At 44.8% G+C, this 24,882-nt stretch overlaps 1 protein-coding gene and 1 non-coding gene across 2 annotated transcripts in view; one reads left to right on the top strand and one right to left on the bottom strand.

The window, feature by feature from the left end:
* The window catches only part of MED12L (mediator complex subunit 12L), a 535,097-nt gene that overhangs the window by 5,724 nt on the left and 504,491 nt on the right, over nt 1-24,882 (top strand). The window lies entirely within an intron of this gene.
* LOC119934487 lies at nt 4,427-4,564 on the bottom strand. Its single transcript, XR_005452946.1, has one exon. It is a non-coding gene; the product is annotated as a small nucleolar RNA SNORA7 (small nucleolar RNA).

Genomic DNA, 24,882 nt, shown 5'->3' with positions numbered 1-24,882 from the left:
GAGCAAGTCATTTAACTTCTTAGTGCCTCAGTTTCTTCAACAGTAAAAGGGGGATTAAATACCTGTTCTCCCACTTACTTAGACTGTGAGTCCAACCTGATTAGCTTGTTATTACCCCAGCACATAGAACAGTGCTTGACACATAGTAAGCACTTAATAGGTACTACAATAACAACATGGTAGCAACACCGCCTGATTCAGTTTGTTGCAGCCCCAGCATTTAGGGATGTCATTCTGGAGCAATCTTAGAGGAAGCAAACCACTGCGCTTGGCTTTTGATTGTCTAGAGAAACGCCCGATATATGACATTAGAGGTGCTTCCAGGATCCCTCTAGGCACATGGACTACCTAGTCTAGATGGTTACTTGGAATGCAGAGCAGTGGCTTTATGGATGCCTGTCTCTCCCTTCCCATTTTCCCCAACCCCCAAGCCTGGAAAGAGGGAGTCCTGGCCCAGGGTCCCAACATAACTATTGCTAAGTGCAGTCTTTGGTCTTTGAGTAAGCTGAGGGTCATATGGAAAAAACAGCTGGCCTGGCCTTAAGCACAGCCCAAGAGGAAATAGTCTCGAACAGTTGTTGAAATCAGTTCACTGTGGGAAGGGAACGTACCTATCAACTCTGAATTGTGTTCTCCTCGTCACTTAGTATAATTCCCTGCACATAATAAGCACACAATACCATTGAGTTATTGAAATCATTTGCCCCAAGACCCTGATACCCTGCACTTCTGTTGCTTTGGGGTTTCCCCAACAGTGCCACCCCAAAGAACACTTTACACATCATCTTTTGTATGAAAAGGAGGCAAAGAAGGGAAATGACCCTTGTGCAAACTTGGGCAAGGCATTTAACTTCTTGGTACCTCAGTTCCCTCATCTGTAAAAGGGGGATTAAGACTATGAGCTCCATGTGGGACAGGGACTGGGTCCAACCTGATTATCTTGTATCTAACCCAGTGCTTAGTTCTGGGCATGACCCATAGTAAGTGCTTAACAAATACCATAAAAAAAATATCCAGGGTGATCAGGAAGATTCGTTTGGGGAGCTGCTGGGAGTAAGTGGGGAGGCTGGGGGAGGCTAGTGACTGGTTGTTTCTCTCCTCTTCGACCAACACAGAGGCAGGAGAACCCCTACTCTCTCTCCATTCTGGCTAGTTGAAGATGGGCAGGGAGCCTCGTTGCCACCTTAGGAGAAGCTATGGGAAGGGTCAGGCAGGGTGGATGGAGGTGGTCATTGCCTGCAACAGAGAGAAGCTTGAGGTCTGGGTTCTCTGCCTATCCCCCTGATCCCTTTTGCAAGCATTAAGGAATGGTCAGAGTTTCTACTGTTGAGAGCGTAGATGTAGAATTTTGGATTTTGAAGGATTTTGTGGATTGAATCTTCATGTATTTAGATTTTTGAGCCCCTTGCAGGCCAGAGATTGGGTCTACTCGTCATTTTACACATAATCTCCCTAGAATTCGGCATGGGATGGCCAGAGCAATGGCAGAGGCCCCCTTTTGACTCTGGAGGCTGAAATACTGTGGAAATGGTGATCCAGAAGTTGTTATAATGATAATAATGGTATTAAAGTCTTATTAGTATTAATAACAATAAATGTGGTATTTGTTAAACATTTACTATGTGCCAAGCACTATACCGAGCACTGGGGCATATCATCATCAATCGTATTTATTGAGCGCTTACTATGTGCAGAGCACTGTACTAAGCGCTTGGGAAGTACAAATTGGCAACATATAGAGACAGTCCCTACCCGACAGTGGGCTCACAGTCTAAAAGGGGGAGACAGAGAACAAAACCAAACATACTAACAAAATAAAATAAATAGAATAGATATGTACAAGTAAAATAAATAGAGTAATAAATACGTACAAACATATATACATATATACAAGATGATCCGGTCCCACATGGAGCTCACAGTCTTAATTGGCAGGGAACACATCTGTTAATTCTGCTGTACTGTACTCTCCCAAATGCTTAGTACAGTGCACTGCATATAATTAGTGACCAGTAAATACAGTTGATAGGGAGAATAGGTATTGAATCCCCATTTTGCAGATGAGGGAACTGAGTCAGAGAGAAGTTAAGTGGCTTGCCCAAGGTCCCACAGCTGGTAGGGACCATCTCTATATGTTGCCAACTTGTACTTCCCAAGTGCTTAGTACAGTGCTCTGCACACAGTAAGTGCTCAATAAATATGATTGAATGAATGAATGAATGAAAGGTCCTCTGACTCCCAGGTCAGTGCTTTTTCCCATGGGCCACACTGCTTCCCCATCTGTAGTACTGGAGACCTTTATCAGTTGAGGTGGATCAGGTGCAGGGGCTCCAAACGGTTCTGGCCTGTCTGCAGCTGAGCAGAGAGTGGTGTATTAAGGCTGTTGTATTCTCCTGGCCTTTCTCTCCCTGATCTGATGTGTTTCCAGCAAAGGGCAGTGGTAATAGTGGCTGTGGACTCTTGTGATGGAGCCATGCCTTTGCCCCAATTTGGGAGTGGGATTAACATTATGGTATTTATTAAGCTTTTACTTTGTGCAGAGCACTGTTTTAAGCACTGGGGTAGATACAGGTTAGTCAGATTGGACACAGTCCCGTCCCACTTAGGGCTCACACTTTTAATCCCCATTTTAAAAATGAGGTGACTGAGGCCCAGAGAAGAGAACTGACTTCCCCAAGGTCACCCAGCAGACAAGTGGCAGAGCTCAGATTAGAACCCATGACCTTCTGACTCCAGGCCCATGCTCTATCCGCTAACCCACATTGCTTCTCCACAGCCATGCTGCTTCTCTGCTGGTCGGTGGGGAGTGGTGTGTGAGAATCCAAGGGGTTTGGCTGCAGCCTGCTCAAAGCAGGAATGGGGAGTTCCAGTTCTAGTTGCTTCAAGGAAGGCCTCCAGTGAGCTTTCTGTGGGGCCACCTAAGTACCTGCTGTGGTCTTCACCATCCATATTAGCCTGAAATTTTCAGGAATACTGCTGGATCTTTCCAGCACGTGAAGCGCTGCTGGTGGTTCTCTGGTCAGAAGCATTTCCCAAGGGTTGCACGGCTGCAGCAGACACTCCCTTCCTTCTGCCTGATCCGCTTTCCCGCCCTCGGGACGTCTGGGCTGGTGATTGTTATCGAGGCTTAGTCCACAGATGTGTGCTAGTGTCAGCGCTCAAAGGAGACAAAACATTTGGGAAGGTGCTGGAAAATTTTGATTGCATACTTTTAATCGTGCTCCATGTGGGAAAGTTTGCCTCTCTGAATGTTTTTGCCCTTCAGATTTTCCAGTGGTTCCTTTCTTTCTGCCTTGAGGCATGTTTACATTTCTCCCATATTAAAAGAGTCATTTCAGAATCCCCTTGAATAATAATAATAATGATATTTGTTAAGTGCCTACTATGTGAAAAGCACTTTTCTAAGCGCTGGGGTTGATACAAGGTAATCAGGTTGTCCCACGTGGGACTCAGTCTTAATCGTCCTTTTACAGATGAGAGAACTGAGGCTCAGAGAAGCTGAATGGCTTGCCCAAGGTCACACAACAGACAAGTGGTGGAGCAAGATTAGAACCTATGAGATCTGACTCCCAAGCCTGGGCTTGTGCCACTAAGCCATGCTGAATCTTCCACTTATCATCACATCTCCTTGTTCCCAGCCCTGTTCAAACTTCCTGGATAATAATAATAATGAACAAATACTGTAATAACAATAACAATAATTATTATTATTACAGTATTTGTTAAACACATTGGGTTTTATACGCCTGCTACCTCCATTTTCTTTCCTCCAGCTTCCTTCTTGACACCCTACAGTCTTGTTTCTGACCTCTTCACTGTCACCAGTGGCCCGCTCCTGAGCTATGATGAACTGTGCTCTCAATAAGTCAGTTCTAATCCTCCTCGATCTCTCTGTTGCCTTGTGCTATATTGACCAGCTGGTTTTCCTGGAAATGGTATGGGACCTTTGATTTAGTAATAGGAGTAATGATGTTTACTTAGCCCTTATTGTGGGCAAGCTTAAGTGTTGTGGTAATTACAAGGTAAACATTAGATGGAAGGTAGACACCCACAATAATAGAACAACAATTGATTATCAACATGCAAGATTGCAGTACAAAACAAAGTAGCTAAAGACAGTTTTTGGAGGGAAAAGAAGCAGTGTGACCTAATGGAAAGAGTAAGGGCCTGGGAATCACAGGACCTGGACCTTCGGTTGACCCTACGCCTTATGCCTTCCAGTCGTTTCCGACCATATCGACACCACAGGCACATCTCTCCCAGAACACCCTGCGCTCCATCTTCAATCATTCCTGTAGTGGATCTATAGAGTTTACTTGGTAAAAATGCAGAAGTGGTTTACCATTGCCTTCTTCCGCACAGTAAACTTGAGTCTCTGCCCTCAACTCTCTCCGGTGCTGCTGCTGCCCAGCACAGGTGAGTTTTGACTTGTAGCAGATTGCCTTCCACTGGCTAGCCACTGGCCAAGCTAGGAATAGAATGGAGAGACCTCTGTTTGACTCTCCCTCCCATAGCCAAGACTGGTGGAGTACTAGAAACTCTCCAGGTGTGACCCTGAGAAGGGGTTGACCCTATAGCTCCCTCCAATCTCCCTCCTTCCATTCCTCTGCAAACACTACAAACTCAAGCCTTTAGTATAGTGCTCTGCACACAGTAAGTGCTCAATAAATACGATTGACTGACTTCCTCCACTACTTCTCCAAACAATGCTAATTCAAGCACTTATTATATCATTTCTTGACTTCTGCGTCAATCTCCCAGGTGACCTCCCTGCCTCTTGCCTCTCCCCACTCCAGTTCTTACTTCAAGCTGCTGTCTAGATCATTTTTCTAACAAGAGTTCAGTCCATGTCTCTCCACTTCTCAAAAAACTCCATTGTTGCCCATTCCACCTCCGTATCAAATGGAAACTCATCACCATAGGCTTTAAAGCACTCAATCAGCTCACCCTCTCCTTCTTTAGTTCAGTAATCTCCTATCTCAACTCAGCCTGCACAGTTCGCTTCTCTAATGCCATCTCACTGTGCTCAAATGCTACTCACTGTGTCTTGATCTTTCTGCCCAGCCCTTGCCCTCAGGCCTACTCCCTCCCCCTTCAGTAAGCGCTCAATAAATACGATTGAATGAATATTTTACAGACCACCACCTTTCCCCACCTTCAAGGACTTATAACAATTATTATTATTATTATCATGGTATTTGTTAAGCACTTACCATGTGTCAAGCACTGTTCTAAGTGCAGGGGTAGATACAAGGTAATCAGATTGTCCCACGTGGGACTCACAATCTTAATCCCTATTTTACTGATGAGCTAACTGAGGCACAGAGAAGATAAGTGGCTTGCCCATGGTCACACAGCAGATATGTGGCAGAGCTGGGATTAGAACCCATGTCCTCTGACTCCCAAGCCCGTACTGTTTCCACTGAGCCATGCTGCTTCTCTATAAAAATTTCATCTTCACCAAGAGGGTTTCCCCTATAAAGCTTATAATAATGGCATTTATTAAGCGCTTACTATGTGCAAAGCACTGTTATAAGCACTGGGGAGGTTACAAAGTGATCAGGTTGTCCCATGGGGGGCTCACAGTCTTAATCCCCATTTTATAGATGATGTAACTGAGGCACAGAGAAGTTAAGTGACTTGCCCAAAGTCACACAGCAGACAGTTGGCGGAGCTGAGATTTGAACCCATGATCTCCGACTCCAAAGCCCATGCTCTTTCCATTGAGCCACGCTTATACCCCTACTCCCTTTCCCTTCTGTGTTACCCTTTCATTTGGATCTGTACCCTTTAAGCACTTGATATTCGCCCCACCCTCAGTCCCACTGCACTTAAGTATTCATAATTTATTCATTCATTCAGTCAATCATATTTATTGAACGCTTACTGTGTGCAGAGCACTGTACTAAGTGCTTGGGAAGTACAAGTTGGCAACATATAGAGACAGTCCCTACCCAACAACGGGCTACTATCTGTCCCCCCTCTAGACTGTAAGCTCCTGGTGGGCAGGGAACAGGTCTACCAATTCAGTTGTACTGTACTCTCCCAAACACTTAGTATAACACTGTTCACACAATAGGTGCTTGATAGATACCACTGATTTATTCTAATCCTGACTCTGCCACTTTTGACCCTGGGCAAGTCACCTAACTGTATGTGCCTGTTTCCTCATCTGCCAAATGGGGATTTAAAACCTTTTCTCCCTCCCTCGTAGATTGAATCCCATAAGGGACAGAAACTGCTTCTGATCCAGTTATCTTGTAGCTACCCCAGCATATGGCACATAGTAAGCCTTTAACTTATACTCCTAGAAATGCAATTTTTATTAGTTCTCCCGCACTGCAAGACTCCACACCCATGTAGACACCTCAGGAGTAGATCTGATCAGCATGGTCTAGTTGACAGAGCACAGGTTTGCAAATTTCCTTCCTTCCTTCATTCAATTGTATTTATTGAGTGCTTAGAATCAGAAGGACCTGAGTTCTGATCCCGGCTCTGCCACTTGTCTGCTGTGGGACCTTGGGCAAATCACTTCACTTCTCTGGGCCTCAGGTACCTCATCTGTAAAAGGGGGGTTAAGATTGTGAGCCCCATGTGGGACATGATTTCCTTGTATTCACTCATTCATTCAATCGTATTTACTGAGTGCTTCCTGTGTGCAGAACACTGTACTAAGCGCTTGGGAAGTACAAGTCGGCAACATATAGAGACAGTCTAGAAGGGGGATACAGACAACAAAACAAAGCATGTAGACAGTTGTCAAAATAGTCAGAACAAATAGAATTAAAGCTATATGCACATCATTAACAAAATATGTAGAATAGTCAATATGTACAAGTAAAATAAATAGAGTAATAAATCTGTACAAATATATACAAGTGCTGGGGGGAGGGGAAGGAGGTTGGGGGGGGATGGGGAGGAGGAGAGGAAAAAGGGGGCTCAGTCTGGGAAGGCCTCCTGGAGGAGGTGAGCTCTCAGTAGGACTTTGAAGGGAGGAAGAGAGCTAGTGTGGTGGATGTGTGGAGGGAGGGCATTCCAGGCCAGGGGAAGGACGTGGGCCGGGGGTTGACGGCGGGGCAGGCAAGAATGAGGCACAGTGAGGAGGTTAGCAGCAGAGGAGCGGAGGGTGCGGGCTGTGCTGTAGAAGGAGAAAAAGGAGCCCAGCGTATAGTACAGTGCCTGGCACATAGTAAGTGCTTAACAAATGCCACAGTTGTGATTTTTTAAAAAAATTATTATTATTAATGTTATTGTTGTTGTTAAGGCTCCCATCCTGGTTCTTCTCCTACCTTCCTGACTTCCCTGTATTGTGTCTTTCGCTGGCACCTCTTCCTCTTCTCAACCCCCGTAACTGTGGGTGTCCTCTTCTGAGCCCCTCTGCTTCTTCACTTTATACTCTCCCTCTCATGGCGCACACTGTCTTCCATGGCTTCAGCCATCACCTCTCTGAGGAGTTCTGTCTTCATCCATACCACTACCTTGTTGGTACAATCTCTCATCATATCCCGACTGGATTACTGCATCAGCATCCTCTCTGATCTCCCAAACTCTTGTCTCTTCCCACTTCAGTCTATACTTCACTCTGCTGCCCACATTATCTTTCTACAGAAATGCTCTGGGCATCTCACCCCCTTCCTCAAAAATCTCCAGTGGTTGCCTATCAACCTTCACATGAAGCAAAAACTCCTAACTATTGGCTTTAAAGCTCTCCATCACCTCTCCCCCTCCTACCTCACCTCCCTTCTTTCCTCCTACAGCCCAGCCCGCACACTCTGATCCTCTGCTGCTAACCTCTCTGCTGCTAACCTCCTCACTGTGACTCGTTCTTGCCTGTCCCACCGTCGACCCCTGCCCCACATCCTACCTCTGGCCTGGAATTCCTTCCCTCCTCACATCTGCCAAACTAGCTCTCTTCCCCCCTTCAAAGCCCTACTGAGAGCTCACCTCCTCCAGGAGGCCTTCCCAGACTGAGCCTCCCTTTTCCTCTGCTCCTACTCCCCTCTGCATCTCCCCTACTTCCTCCTTCTGCTCTAACCCCTTCCCCGCCCCACAGCACTTGTGTATATTTGTACATATTTATTATTCTATTTATTTTATTAATGATGTGTATATATCTATAATTCTTTTTATTTTGATAGTATTGATGCTAGTCTACTTGTTTTGTTTTGTTGTCTGTCTCCCCCTTCTAGACTGTGAGCCCATTGTTGAGTATGGATTGTCTCTATCTGTTGCCAAATTGTACTTTCCAAGCACTCTGTGCTTTGCACACAGTAAGTGCTCAATAAATATGATTGAATGAATGAATGAACCTCTTCCAGGCTCCACAGTTCCCCCCTCATCATCTTCTTAGCTCCGGAACATCTCCGCTTGGATGTCCTGCATATGTAAAACTGATCTCCTCATCTTTCCTCCCTACCCTACTCCTAATTTTCTCTTCAAAGTTGGCAGTCCCACCATCCTTAGCCCAGGAGCTTGCACTCATATCTTTTACTCCTCCCTATCCTTTTCCCCTCAGATTCAGTCTGTCCATAAATCTATTGGTTTTTTTCCCCTTCCCACATAATAATAGTAATTATGGCATCTGTTAAGCATTTAATTTGGGTCAAGCACTGGCCTAGGCTCTGGGGTTAAGTTAATCAGGTCAGACACAGTCTCTGTCCCACCTGGGGCCCACAGTTTGAATAGGAGGGATAGCAGGTATTGAATCCCCATTTTACAGATGATGATGAAGTAAAGTGAGTTTCCCAAGGTCACGCAGTAGACAGTTTGCAGAACAAAGACTAGAACCCAGGGCCCTCTGAGTTCCAGGGCCATGCTTTTTCCACTGCACTATGCTGCTTTTTCCTCAGTCCATCCCCTTCCTCTTGACCCAAATGGCCACCACGCAAGTCTAGACTCGTCTCATATCCTTGTTAGGTGATTAAATCAGCCTCTCCCCACTCCAGCCCACCTCTTTCACTCTGCTGCTCAGATCACCTTTCTAAAACCTTTGCTTTGCACCCATTTCTCCTTTCCTCAGAAACCTCCAATGCTTACTCATTCATATCTGCCTTATGCAGGAACTCCTGTCCATTGACTTTAAGGCAGTTCACCAGCTCTCTCCATGATACTTATCAGCTCTTCCCTCACACTCCATCCCTGCTGTTCTCTTCATTTTTCTCAAGGTATCATCACTAGGCCTTAGTTTTGATCTACTGTCTCTCACCTGTTGCTCATGCCCCCCCCCATAACCTCCTCCCCTTTCAAATCTGCCAGTCACCACCCTCCCCATCCTCCAAACCCCTTGAAAACTCACCTATTGCAGCAGGCATTCCCCTGCATCTGCCCTTAGTCCCTTTGCATATTCTTGACTTAGAATCAGTCAATGTTATTTATTGAGCACTTGGCCAGAGCACTGTACTGTGTGCTTGGGAGAGTACAATATAATTGGTAGACAAGATCTCTGATCTTAGTGAGCATACAGGTCAGAGGTAGGATGAGGGCAAAAGGTCAGTGGTGAGATAGACGAGATTGAGGTCCAGTGAGAAGATTAGCATTAGAGGAGCGAAGTGTGCCGGCTGGGGATGTAATAGGAGAGTAGCTAGGTGAGGTAGGAGAGCGCAAGGGTACCTGCTTATCTTGTATCTACCCCAGCACTTAGAATAGTGCTTGTCAAATAGCAAGTGCTTCACATATGTTTTGTTGTCTGTCTCCCCCTTCTAGACTGTGAGCCCGTTGTTGGGTAGGGATTGTCTCTATCTGTTGCCGACTTGTACTTCCTAAGCGCTTAGTACAGTGCTCTGCACACAGTAAGTGTTCAATAAATACAATTGAATGAATGAATGAATACAGATTAATGGGGAGACAGGCGTTAAAATAAATTACAAGTAGAGGAAACAAATTGCGTATAAGGATATGTACATAAGTGTTGTATGGGTGGAGATGTGAGGGATACCTAGATGCTTAGTAGGTGGAACTAAGTGTATAGGTGTCACAGTAGAGAGGGAAAATCGGGTTGGGAGATGAGGAGAGCTTAGTCCGGGAGGTCCTTCTGGAGGAGATATGATTTCAGTAAGGGTTTGAAGGTGGTGAGAGGGCCGGTCTGTCAGATATGTAGAGGGTGGGAGTTCCAGGCAGATGGGAGACTGGGAACAAGGAGTCATTGGCAGGTAGGCGAGAATGAGGGACAGTGAGTAGGTTGGCATTAGAGGAGTGAAGAGTGTGGGCTGGGTTGTTAGGGGAGTGGAGTGAGGCTAAGTAAGAGTGAGAGAGCTGATTGAGCTCTTTGACTCTGATGGGAGAGGAATTTCTGTGTTATTTACCTATTTATCATTCCACACTTCTGCTTTCGGCAGCTTGTAGCCTTGTTTCTTTCTCCTCCAACTATCTGTGAATGACTTTTGTCTGTCGGTCTTCCCGATTGGATCGTGAGCTCCTCCAGAGCAGGAACCAGAGCTAGGGTAGATAGACCCTTCTAGACTGTAAGCCTGTAATGGGCAGGGATTGTCTCTCTTTATTGCTGTATTATACTTTCCAAGCGCTTAGTACAGTGCTCTGTACACAGTAAGTGCTCAATAAATACAATTGAATCAATGAATGAATGTAGTTAATATTCAGACACAGTACCTGGCCTATCTGGGGCTCACAGTACCAGTAGGAGGGAGAACAAGTATTTGAATCCTAATTTTACAGTTGAGGAAACTGAGGCACAGAGAAGCCAAGTCACTTCTTCAAGATTACACAGCAAGCACCTGACATAGATGTGATTATAACTCAGGTCCTCTGGCTTCCAGGCCCGTGCCCTTTCCCCTAGGCCATACTGCTTCTTTGAATAGCTCTGGTTTCTGCAATTAGACTACCTGGAGATGTAATTCCTGGAAAATGCAGGTCTGTTTCCCTTCATATTAGGAAGTGATACATTTGTGGCCTTCTTAATCCCTCATTGGCCCTTTGAAAGATACTTCATATCCACCTCAGGCCTTAGTAAATAGTTTATGATGATGGCATTGATTCTGTGAGAGAATGAAAATGCTCCAAGGGGCTCCAATGGCTGCTGGGCTCTTTTTACCTATGAATGCCTGAGGGCCGAAAAGGCTGATATGTGACTGCCACCCCACCACACCATGTACACCCATGGATTGTCTCCCATCGGGCTGATGTGTTTGCTCTTTGCATCTCCTGATCTATTTTTTGTTTTTGCTTCTCATAATCTGCTCAAAGTTTCCTTTTTATGGTATTTAAGCCCTTACTATGTGCCTGGCACTTTTCTAAGCACTGGGGTAGGTACAAGATAATCAGGTTGGGTACGGTCCCTGTCCCACATGGGACAACTAGCCTTAATCCCCATTTTGCAAATGAGGTAAGAGAGGCACAGAGAAGTGAAGGGACATGACCAAGGTTCCACAGCAGAAGGTGGCGGAGCTGGGATTAGAACCCAGTTCTCTTCAGAAAAAGCTTCCTTTCTTGATTACAGTGAGCCTCTACCTCAGTTGTCCCCCACTTGCTAATTGAGAGTGTGCTTTTCACCTCTTTTAAAACATTTTCTCTGTCCCCTGTGTTCTCACTTGTCCCTTTCAGTACACCATACTGCAGCTGTTGGGGTGTCATACAGGCAGTCTATCAAGTGACATTTATTGAGCACTTTACTGTTGCAGGACACTATACTGAGCCCTTGGGAGGACCATTCCATAGAAGTGGTAGAGACAATGTCTGCCCTCAAGCAGGTTACAACCTATCCTGTCATCATACTCTCCACCTAGCGTGTAGGCAAATAGGTCCGGTCTGATATGGCTGACTTGGTTGTTTGTGGGTTTAATTTGCTACTTGAAATTGAGTGAGGCTTGTAAAGTGATCAAGGACCAGATGTGGAACTTTGAGGGCAGTCTGGGTTCTCCAACCATGCAGGAGGCTGGCTACTGAATTACAAGAATGCAGATTGTGGAGATGGAAACAAGTTTGTGAAAACCTAGAGAAGCAAAGTGGCTTAGTGGAATGAGCATGTGCTGGGGAGTCAGGATGTGGGTTCTAATCCTGGCTCTGCCACTGTCTGCTGTGTGACCTTGGGCAAGCCACTTAACTACTCTGTGCCTCAATTACCTCACCTGTAAAATGTGGACTAAGACTGTGAGCCCAGCGTGGGACAACATGATTACCTTATTTTTACCCCAGTGTTTAGAACAGTGCTTCTCACATAGTGAGTGCTTAACAAATACAATAATAATAATAATAATTATGTTCAAGAGAAATATGGATGCTGTTCTTTCTTTTGATCTGTAGTACTTACTGAGTACCTTTTGTTCTTTGTGCAGAGCAATGTACTAAACGCTTGAAAGAGAACAATAGAATTAGTTGATATGATCCCTACCCTCAAGAGGTTTATAATCTAGTGAGTTCAGGATGGATATGGTTCCTGACTGTAAATGCTTTGAAGGCCCCTTCTTTTTGTTCTACTTAGTACCTGGGAGGTACTTCATTTGTAACTAGTCAATATTAATTGCTAGTGATGAGGTGAATTTTCAATCCATTGGGTCATTGTTTTGCCTTAGAAGCCTGAATTTGTCATTTTTCCAGTCTCCCCTGAAAATAATCAATCTATCTTCTCTAACTTTCTGCCTGATCAATGAGGAACAAGTAAGGATTTTTCATTCATTACCTCCCTGTTTCTATAGAAGTAGCATATCCTAGTGGAAAGAGCACAGACCTGAGAGTCAGAGGACTTGAGTTCTAATTCTGGCTCTGTCAATTGCTTTCTTTGTGACCTTGGACTAGTCACTTTACACCTCTATGCCTCAGTTTCTTCAACTGTAAAGTGAGGCTCCAATACTGGTTCTTCATCCTCTTTAGACTGTGAGCCCCTTGTGGGCTTGCTCTGGCTTGCTCTGCCAATATGCTGTGTTGATTTTCTTGTGTGTCCAGATCCCCAGGGGAGGGGAGGTTTGGCTTTGGCTTCCTCCATCAGGGGGTTCATTCATTCATTCAGTCGTATTTATTGAGTGCTTACTGTGTGCAGAGCACTGTACTATGTGCTTGGAAAGTACAATTCGGCAACAGAGACAATCCCTATCCAACAACGGGCTCACAGTCTAGAAGCAGGGAGATAGGCAACAACACAAAACAAGTAGACAGGCATCAATAGCATCAATATAAATAAATAGAATTATATATATATATATACACGTATTAAAATAGAACAATGTAATGTACATATATACACAAGTGCTGTGGGGCAGGGAGTGGGGTAGAGCAGAGGGAGGAAGTTGGCAATGGGGAGAGGAGGAGCAGAGTAAAAGGGGGCTCAGTCTGGAAGGCCTCCTGGAGGAGGTGAGCTTTCAGTAGGGCTTTGAAGGGGGAAGTATGCTAGTTTGGCGGATGTGAGGAGGGAGAGCATTCCAGGCCAGAGGTAGGATATAGGCCAGGGGTCGATGGCGGGACAGGTGAGAACTAGGCACAGTGAGGAGGTTAGCACCAGAGGAGCGGAGTGAGTGGGCTGGGCTATAGAAGGAAGAGAAGGGAGGTGAGGTAGGAGGGGGCAAGGTGATGGAGAGCTTTGAAACCAATAGTGAGGAGTTAGTAGCCCACCTCACTTGTGACTGTATACATGTTGGCATGTTAGATGCATATACTTTCCAGGCATCAGTAAGTTGGAGAAACTTGCTGAAAAATCCTACCTTTGCCTTTTTCCCAGTCATTTACTTGATAGGATATACTTTATCAGTTCTCGGCTCTAGCTGATCAGTCAGACAAACTCTTGAAACTCCCATTCCAGGTTATGAGGAAGCAAAGATTAAAATAATAATGATAGTAATATTATGTGTTAAGTATCTAATATGTGCCAGGCACTGAACTAAGTGCTGGAGTAGATGCAAGATAATTAGGCCAAGCACAGTCCCTGTCCCACACGGGGCTCAGAGTCTAAGAAGGAGGGGTGACAGGTATTGAATCCTCATTTTGCAGATGAGGCACAGAGAAGTTAAGTGACTTGCCCAAGGTCATATAGCAGGCAAGTGGCAGAGGTGGGATTAAAATCAAGATCCTCTGACTCCCGGGCCTGTGCTCTTTCCACAAGGCCACACTGCTTCTTATCTTTTGGTGTTCTGAGATGCCTTAGGACTGGTTGTTGTTTTTAAATCCTGCTCTTTGTAGCCCCATCTTCCTGAAAACTCCATTCAAGGAGAACAACCCCTCTCCTAATTGCTGCCCACTAGAGACAACTAACAACCCTATTGCTACATCAGCTGTCGTCACCATCACAATTAGATTCCAAGAAGAAATGGCTAGTTTTATTCAAATCTGTTAGTGAGTATTGTTTATGACGGTGCAGGTTCACAGCCTACCAGATAGCCTTTGATAAACCTGGTTCGAGTTCATTAAGCTGGCAATGTTTGTATCAACTTTTATATCCCCTTTCCTCATCTGTGGTGAGCAGAGAGTTTCTAGACAGGGCTACTCGCATTCCCAGGGGTTTTGGGATGACCAAGGTTTTGGGCTACCTACTTGCTAGGAATTTTATAAAATAATAATAATAATAATGTTATTTTAGCGCTTAATATGTGCCATGCATGATACTAAGCTCAGGGGTGGATACAAGGTAATCAAGTCGAACACAGACCATCTCCCAAATGGGGCTCCCTGTCTCCCCGTTTTACAGGTGAGGTATCTGAGGCACAGAGAAGTGAGTGACTTGTCCAAGGTCACACAGCAGATAAGTGGCAGAGCCAGGATTAGAACCCAGGTCCTTCTGTCTCCCAAGCCCATGGTGTATCCATTAGGCCATGCTCTAGGAGGGCAATCTCTCACTGTCCAGGATACTTGGACAGGAGTGTTGCTGGGTTGTATTGACTCATCCACGCTTTCTCTTGACCTCAATCAATCAATCGTATTTATTGAGCGCTTACTATGTGCAGAGCACTGTACTAAGCGCTTGGGAAGTACAAATTGGCAACACATAGAGACAGTCCCTACCCAACAGTAGGCTCACAGTCTAAAAGGGGGGAGACAGAGAACAGAACCAAGCATAACAACAAAATAAAATAAATAGGATAGAAATGTACAAGTAAAATAAATAAATAAATAGAGTAATAAATATGTACAACCATATATACATATATACAGGTGCTGTGGGGAAGGGAAGGAGGTAAGATGGGGGGATGGAGAGGGGGATGAGGGGGAGAGGAGGGAAGGGGCTCAGTCTGGGAAGGCCTCCTGGAGGAGGTGAGCTCTCAGCGGGACCTCACTTTTCAGAACAGCACATGATGTGGAGCGTTTGGCTAAAAGAGCGTTTGGCTAAAGTTACGGTCCAGTCAGTAGCTATGGAGCAGACTCTATGGGCCCTCTTTACCAACAGATACTCCTGTTCTCTCATCCTCTACTTTGTACTGTTATTGAGTGGGGACTCACTGGAGTTTTCATTGTAGTTCCCCAACTGGATGGTTTAAAAGGATCTGCTATTCCACAGACAAAACCTGCGTTAAAGTGACTGGCAAGATGGGCTAGTGGATAGAGCATGGACCTGGGAGTCAAGATGACCTGGGTTCTCTTCCTGCCTCTGCCACTTGCCTGCTGTGTGACCTTGGATAGGTTGCTTCACTTCTCTGTGCTTGTTTTCTAGACTTTAAAATGAGGATTCAATACCTGTTGTCCCTCCCATTTATTCTGAACCCCATGTGGGACAAGGGACTATTTCCAAACTACCTGGTCTCTCATATAGTGCTTAGTATGGTTCTTGGCACAGAGTAAGTGCTTAACAGATATCACAATTATTACTATTATTACGGCCATCTGACAATTGGGCACTTTATCCCCTTAAGCACTTCGATGTTATCTCTTCCCTCAGCCCCATAGTACTTATATATGTGTCCATCTGTAGTATATATTCACGTCTGACTCCCTTTCTGGTCTTTAAGTGGCTTTTGGTCAGGGATCGTGTCTACCTGCTCTTTTGAATTGTACACTCCCAAGCACTAGGTAGAGTGCTCTGCACACAGTAAGTGCTCACGTCATAGTGGATAAAACACTGGCCTGAGAGTCTAAAGGTCATGGGTTCTAATCCCACCACTCCACCACTCATTTGCCGTGTGACCCTGAGTGACTCACATCACTTCTCTGGGCCTCAGTTACCTCATCTGTAAAATGGGGATTGAGTCTGTGAGCCCCACATGGGAGAGGGAGTGTGGCCAACTTGATTTGCTTGTATGCACCCCAGTGTTTAGAACAGTGCTTCTCACATAGTGAGTGCTTAAATCTCCATCTGCCTCACCCCTCTGGAGGTGAGACCCTCAGTTAAACCTCCCTACAAACGCAATGATTGAAAAGTCCCAAGACATCACCCAGGACTGAGAAAGCACAGTCACCATCCTGGGTGTATCCAGGCCATCATTGGTGCTTACTGTGTGCAGAGTACTGTACTAACTGCCTGGTAAATTACAACTAGTAGCAACAGAAATTATGGCCTCATGAGCCATAAAGACTTCTGGCCTTTACTCTCTATTCGGGTTTGTTTGGCACCGGGTACGTTGCCCCTTTAATAGTGGGTGCTCAATAAATATATATTAATGATGAGGTGTAAACTGCATTGCAGGCATAAAAAAAGCAGACTGTACCATAAAGCACCATATTCCGATGGCAAGCTGTTAGTCTCTTTGAGTAACTCAGTTGCATGTCTCTTCTGCCTAAGCTGTTCTGACCTGCCTAGGTTCAGACTAGGCCTGCACTTGAGGAAACAGGGGTTAAAACACGTTTACCATTTGCAAGATGATGGCCTGATGTGCTCAACGAGTGCATAGAGGGATATTTTTCTACCACTGTTGGAAAATGTATTATCGGCCCAGGTACTGAATAGCATAGATCAGTCTATGGCCTGAATTTTATACCAGTGTTAGTTGTTTTATTAATCATTGTCTGCTAGCGTGGAAGTAGCTGAAATGATTCCATATCCAGGGGTGAAAGGGATTGAGACCCAGTGCCTGCTAAACAGATAAACCATCCTAGAAAAAATGAATATCAGTGATAGTGTGAGAGGGATTTTTGTCTTAAGGTTGCAGCTTTAACTTTTAAAGTCTAAATTATTTCCCCTAGTTCAGAGGCAGCATGGCCTAGTGGGTAGAACATAGGCCTGGGAGTCAGAAGAACTTAGCTTCTAATCTTGACTCTGTCACTTGTCTATTATATGACCCTTGGGCCAGTCATTCATTCATTCAATCGTATTTATTGAGCACTTACTGTGTGCAGAGCACTGTGCTAAGTGCTTGGAAAGTACAATGCAGCAAAAGATAGACACAATACCTACCCAACAATGGGCTCACAGTCTAGACGAGTCACTTCACTTCTCTATGCCTCTGTTACCTCTTCTGTAAAATGGGGATTAAGACTGTGAGCCCTATATGAGACATGGACTGTGTCCAAACTTGTATCTGCCCCAGTGCTTAATACAGTGCCTGGCACATAGTAAGTGGTTAATAAATATTATTAAAAAAAAGCCCTATATGAGACATGGACTGTGTCCAAACTTGTACCTGCCCCAGTGCTTAATACAGTGCCTGGCACATAGTAACTGCTTAATAAATATTATTAAAAAAAATTCCAAATGATTTTTGCCCCCTTTTTTCCTTTGGGTATAGATCTCAAAAACCACAGGTCAGCTTTATTTGAAATTTTTCTTCATTCTGGGTATTAAAGCAAGCTAGAGATGGAGACAGGGTAGTGTAGTGGAAAGAATACAGGACTAGAAACAAGAGACTAGGATTCTCCAAAGTGCTTAGTACAGTGCTCTGCATACAGTAAGCACTCAGTAAATACGATTGACTGTTGTGTGTGACCTTTGGCAAGTCACTTAACCTCTCTATGTCTAGTTGTTTAGTGGAGATTAAATAATATAATAATAATAGTAATGGTATTTAAGCACTTACTATGTGCCAAGCACTTACTATGTGCCAAGCACTGTTCTAAGCACAGGGGTAGATACAAGGTAATCAGATTGTCCCACGTGGGGCTCACAGTTTATTAATCCCCATTTTAAGGATGAGGGAACTGAGGCACAAAGAAGTGAAGTGATTTGCCCAAAGTCACACACCTGACAAGTGGTGGAGTTGGGATTAGAACCTATGACCTCTGACTCCCAAGCCTGGGCTCTTTCCACTAAGCCATGCTGCTTCGAAATGCTTACTCTCCCTCCCTCTTAGACCTTATATCCCATTTGGGACAGGAACTTTGATCAGATTGTTTGGTATCCACCCCAGCTTGTAGCACAGTGTTTGGAACATAGTGGGAGCTTAGTAAATATTATTATTATTAATAATAATAATGGTATTTGTTAAGTGCTTACTATGTGCCAATTACTTCTAAATCCCTGAAGTGTTCATACACTGTGAGCCTGTTGTTGGGTAGGGACCGTCTCTATATGTTGCCAACTTGTACTTCCCAAGCGGTTAGTACAGTGCTCTGCACACAGTAAGCGATAAATAAATATGATTGAATCAATGAATGCACCATTTCTCTGTCTTTAAGTGAAAGCCAAATATGGTTGAACTGATGCCATCCATTTGCAATGTTTGGAAATAGGCAGGTTGGAGTTTTTATGAAGGGCAGTCTGCTTAAGGTGACCCTATGTTTGGCTTGATATTGGACAGTGCAGTTTTTAGGCCCTCTCTTCCCGGTCTGGTATGGATCCAGTGTGGATGCCTTTAAGTCTGGTATTTTCATTTCCAGCAGCCAGCTTCCCTTCCCACTCACCTTCTGCTGCCAATTTGTGTAGCCTGGAAACTGAACCAGTGTTTAGAGCGACCTGGGTTGGAAAGAAATGGCTCTGGAGCAAGTGGGAGGGCCTGGATACTCTAGAGGAGGGACAAGTGGGAGGACCAGGACATCATTCATTCGATTGTATTTATTGAACACTTACTGTGTGCAGAGCACTGTACTAAGCGCTTGGAAAGTACACAGTGCTTTGCACATAGTAAGTGCTTAACAAATGCCATTATTATTATTATTACAATTCATCAACAAAGAGAGATAATCCCTGCCCACAGTGGGCTCACAGTCTAGAGAGGAGGAGGAGGCATCCTGGAGGAGGTACAGGTGGAAGGAGTGGGGTGCGAAGTACAAGGGGGAGGACTGGGACATCCTGGAGGAACTCTCTAGGTTTGGCAGGAACCCGGAAAAAGGCGTCCATGTGACATGACATCAGATTGTGTGTCGACCCCGCGTGTCATGCCGTGTGCATCTTTGGGTCTAGTTTTTTTGGGTGCTGAGGCTGGTTATGCTGTACTTCATGGGTCATCAACATTGGTCCAGAATTCAGGCTTGGCTTTGAGGATCTTGATAATTATGGTATTTTATGGTATTATGATTGTTATGATTATGATAATTATTATTATGGTATTTGTTAAACACTTTGCTTTGTGCTAAGTACTGTTCTGAGCACTGGGGTAGATACAAAATAATCAGACTAGACATAGTCCCTGTCCCATATGGGGTAGATACAAGATAATCAGATTGGACATGGTCCCTGTCCCTGTGGGGTTTACATTCTAAGGAGGCGGGAGTAGGGTTTAATCCCCATTTTACAGAGGAGGCAACAAACACAAAGAAATTAAGTGGCTTGCCCAAGGTCACACAGCAGAAAAGTGGCAGGGTTGGCATTAGAACCTAGGTCCTCTGACTCCTAAATCTGTGCTTTTTCCACAAGACCACCCTGCTTCTCTGAATGAATTAGCATATTATCAAAACTGAGCTATCTCACCTGCATAGTATTTCCCAGTGCTTAGTATAGTTGTCTGTGTGCATTATTATATTATTATTATTATTGTTGTATTTTGCATATATTTCAATTTTGAAGAAGTCCCTAAGCAAGACTTTGTGGAGCATAACTTTTGGAGCAAAACTTTTGTGGACCTGCGACAAGAAAAGGCAAATTTAACAAAATGAAATTGCCAAGATATGGTAGTAATTCTGGAGTTGTACTAATAATGCCTGATCGAACCAGGATTCTTGTTGCAAAAAAATCATCTTCAGGCAACTCCTTTGCCACCAGCAGAGAGTGGGGAGAGGAAGGTAGAGAGAGGGAGAGAGGCTTCTTAAAAATGGTATTTGTTGAATGTTTACTCTGAACCAGGCACTGTACTAAGCAGTGAGGTAGATACAAGATAGTCCTATATGATGATGATGATGATATTTGTTAAGCACTTACTATGTGCAAAGCACTGTTCTAAGCGCTGGGGGGGGTACAAGGTGATCAGGTTGTCCCACGTGGGGCTCACAATCTTAATCCCCATTTTCCAGATGAGGGAACTGAGGCCCAGAGAAGTTAAGTGACTTGCCCAAAGTCACACAGCTGACAATTGGTGGAGCCGGATTTGAAACAGTGACCTCTGACTCCAAAGCCTGTGCTCTTTCCACTGAGCAAAGCTGCTTCTCTATGTGACTCACCGTCTTAATCCCCATTTTATAGATGAGCTAACTGGGTCATAAAGAAGTTAAGTGACTTGCCCAAGGTCAAGTTGCAGAGAAGTGGCAGAGCCCGTATTAGACCCTAGATCCTCTGACCCCCAGGCCTGTGCTCTTTCAACTAGGCCACGCTGCTTTGCTTCCCAAGAGCATTTGGCCTGAAGCTAGAACTCAGAGCCAAGTGAGCAGAGCAGAAAAGGGGCATTCTGATGGTTCAGTGAGGAGCACTAGGGAAGCCCACAATGAGGCTCTGGAAGGTTGTGCTAAAGGAGGAAGAGGGGCTGGGTGGAGAGAGATGATTTGGAGACAGAGATGATACCAGAAAAAGAAACTCTTTCGGCAAAGCGTTCACCTGGTATTTGAAGTATTCTAATGCCTTAAAAGTGACCTCCAAGAATGGCTGTCTGGATAGCTGAATAGGGGGCAAAATGGACGGTGCACAGTTCTCCTAATCAATCAATCATTAGTAGTTATTGAGGGCTTACTGTATGTAAAGACCATGACTAAGCATTTGGAAGAGGAGCAGCCAGGCCTAGTGGAAAGAGTATGGCGCCTGGGAGTCTGAGGACCTGGGTTCAATTCAATTCAGCCATATTGATTGAACAATTACTGTGTTCAAAGCACTGTATTAAGCAATTGGGAGGGTACAATATAACAGACACATTCCCTGCCCACAATGAGCTGACAGTCTAGAGGGGAAGACAGACATTAATATGCATACATAAAGAAATGAATTATGGATATATACATATGTGTTGTGGGGGTGGGAGGGTGGTTGAATGAAGGGAGCAAATCAGGGTGATGCAGGAGGGAGTGGGAGAAGAGGCGAGGAGGGTTTACTCAGGGAAGGCGTCTTGGAGGAGATGTTCCTTCCATAAGACTTTGAAGTCGGGGAGAGCAATTATTTATCGGATATGAGGAGGGTGGGCATTCCAGGCCAGAGGTAGGATGTGGACAAGGGGTTGGAGAGACAGGCAATATCGATTTACAGTGAGAAGGTTAGCATTAGAGGAACAAAGTATGTGGGCAGGATCATAGTAGGAGAGTAGCGAGGTGATGTAGAAGGGGGCAAGGTGATTAAGTGCTTTAAAGCCACTGGTGAAGAGTTTTTGTTTGTGGAGTTGGATGGGCAACCACTGCAGTTCCTTGAGTGGGGAAACATGGTCTGAACATTTTTGAAGGAAAATGATCTGGGCAGCAGAATGGAGTATGGACTTAAGTGGGGAGAGATAGGAGGCAGGGAGGTTAGCAAGGACGCTGATATAATAATCAAGGTAGGATAGGATAAGTGCTTGCTTTTAATGTGGTAATAGTTTGGATGGAGAGGAAGGGGTGGATTTTAGCGATGTTGCGAAGGTAGAACTGACAGGATTTAATGATGGCTGGAATATGTGGGTGGTACAAGAGAGAGAAGTCAAGATTACGGGCTTGCAAGACAGGAAGGATGGTGGTGCCATCAACAATGATGGGAAAGTCAGCGGGAGGACAGGGTTTGGGTGGGAAGATATGAAGTTCAGTTTTAGCCATATTAAGTTTGAGGTGACAGGGGTACATCCAAGTAGAGATGTCTTGAAGGCAGGAGAAAATGCAAGACTGCAGACAGAGAGGGAGATAAGGGTTGGAAATGTAGATTTGGGTATCATTAGCATAGAGGTGGTAGTTGAAGCGGATGAGTTCAAGCGAATGAGTTTTCCAAGGGAGTGGGTATAGATGGAGAAAAAGAAGGGGTCCCAGAACTGAACCTTGAAGGAACCACACAGTTAGGGGATGGGAGGCAGAGGAGCCCACGAAAGAGACTGAGAATGAATGCCCAGAGAGGTAGGAGGAGAACCAGGAGAGGACCTGGGTTCTCATTTCGGCTTTGCCACTTGTCTGCTGTGTGACCTTGGGCAAATCACTTAATGTCTCTGTGCCTCAGTTACCTCATCTATTACATGGGAATTGAGGCTGTGAGCCCAATGTGAGACATGAACTGTGTCCAACTTGATTTTCTTGTATCTACCCCAGTGCTTAACATTGTGGCTGGGACATAGTAATTGCTTAACAAATACAATTTAAAACAACCCCCCCCCCCCCCCACCCCCAAACTAGAAAAGGAAGCACACCTTGTGAAGGATGTCCGAGTTCTGGTCCCTTAAGTGTGTAGGGCAATGTCATCAGAAGCCAAACTGCTGTGATCATATGTTGGTGTTTTCCACGAACATTTCTCTATGCAGTTTGCAGAGTGGTGCTTATGCACCCTTCCAACATGGGAGAATCGAGCTCAAATCAAAGCACAAAAGAATTGATTCAGTTCAGAATCCTTTTATGTCTCAATAGGATGCTTGTGGCATTCCCGTTGCTATTTTTATAGCCGATTTGAAACAGTCCCAGCAGGAGCCAGAAAAACTGTGTCCAGTGTTGAACTTGCTGCTTCCCTTTGAAATGACAGCAGAGTCTGTCAGAGCTGTAAGGATTTTTTAGTGGTATGAGTTAGGCGCTTACTATGTGTCAAACAATGTTCTAAGTGCTGGGGTAGGTAAAGTTAATTAGGTCAGACAAAGCCCATGCCCTGCATGGAGCTCACAGTTTTAGTAGGAGGGAGAACAGGTATTTAATTCCTATTTTACAGTTGAGGGATTAATAATAATAATGATGGTATTTGTTAAGCACTTACTATGTGCGAAGTACTGTTCTAAGTGCTGGGGGGATACAAGGTGATCAGGTTGTCCCACGTGGGGCTCACAGTCTTAATCCCCATTTTACAGATGAGGTAACTGAGGCACAGAGAAGTTAAGTGACTTGCCCAAGGTCACACAGCTGACAAGTTATGGAGCCGGGATTCGAACCCATGACCTCTGACTCCCAAGCCCGTGGTCTTTCCACTGAGCCACGCTGCTTCTCTGAGACACAGAGAAGCCTCATTCATTCAATCGTATTTACTGAGGTCACACAGCCAGCAATTGGCAGACCCAGGATTAGAATCCAAGTCCTCTCTTGGTGGTTCTCCTATCTCTGTAGCCACTCATTCTCAGTCCTTCACGGGCTCCTCCTCTGCCTCCCATCCCCTAACTGTGGGGGTCCTTCAAGGTTCAATTCTGGGTCCCCTTCTTTCTTCTTTTCTCCATCTACACTCAGGCCTTTGGAAAACTCAACCGCTCACACAGCTTTAGCTACCTTTGTGCTGGTGACACCCAAATCTACATCTCCAGCCCTGATCTCTCTCCCTCTCTGCAGTCTTGCTCTTTATACTAGGCCATGCAGCTTCACCTAAAGCTTAATAGGAGATGCTGGAAAGGCAGGCTGAATGGGTGGCGGGCTTTCAATCTTTGTACTGGGCAACTTCACTGAGTTTAAGAGAAGGTGCCTAAACTCTAGACATTCTTTTTCCCCCCATGGAATTTGTTAAGCGCTTACAAGAGAAGCAGCGTGGCTTATAGTGGAAAAATCATGGGCTTGGGAGCCAAAGGACGTGGGCTCTAATCCCGGCTCTGCCACTTGTCTGCCGTGTGACCTTGGGCACCACTTAACTTCTCTGTGCCTCAGTTCCGTCATTTGTAAAATGGGGATTAAGACTGTGAGCTCCATATGGGACAACCTGATTACCTTGTATCTACCTCAGTACTTAGAACAGTGCTTGGCACATAGTAAGTGCTTAACAAATACCATAATCATTATTATTATTATTACTGTGTGCCAGGCACTGTGCTAAGTGCTGGGATTGTAAAAATGGGACTACTTTCTCCCTCCTACTTGGCCTATGAGCCCCATGCAGGTTAGAGACTGTCCTATGTAATTAACTTGTACCTACCCCAGCGCTTAGAACAGTGTTTGACACATAGTAATAACTTAACAAAAACCATAAATTATACATAGACAAAAATTATGTAGGTATAGATCTATATACACACAAAATAAACAGGTATCTATCTAAGAGCGCCAAGGTGTTTGAGGAGTCATCAAAGTAGGGAAGGTGGGAATTGATCAGTGGTATTTATTGAGTGCTTACTTTGTGCAGAGTACCATACTAAGCACTTGGGAGACTGCAGTAGAAGAGAATTATTAATGGTATTTAAGTGCTTACTGTGTGCCAAGCACTGTACTAAGTGCTGGGGTAGATACAAGGTAATCAGGTTGTCCCACATGGGGCTCAGTCTTAATCCCCATTTTACAGATGAGGTAACTGAGGCACAGAGAAGTCAAATGACTTGTCCAGAGTCACCCAGCTGATAAGTGGCAGAGCTAGGATTAGAACCCACAACCTCTGACTCCCAAGCCTGTGCTCTTTCCACTAAGCCATGCTGCTAATCAGAGTTGGTAGACACGTTGTCTTCCCACAACAAGTTTAGAGCCTAGAGATTATACAGTAGCTTTATTTTTCTTAACAATAGGTCATGATTATGTTTCCATCAATTAAATGGTGATGCAAACCTCCTATCTTTCCGTTTAAAAAACTGAGGCACAGTTCACACTCTGAATACAGATGGC

This window comes from Tachyglossus aculeatus, chromosome 1 (genome assembly GCF_015852505.1).
Source record: "Tachyglossus aculeatus isolate mTacAcu1 chromosome 1, mTacAcu1.pri, whole genome shotgun sequence".
NCBI classification, from domain to species: Eukaryota; Metazoa; Chordata; class Mammalia; order Monotremata; family Tachyglossidae; genus Tachyglossus; species Tachyglossus aculeatus.
The sequence above is the reverse complement of the archived record's forward strand: the minus strand, read 5'-3'. Positions and strand labels throughout refer to the sequence as shown.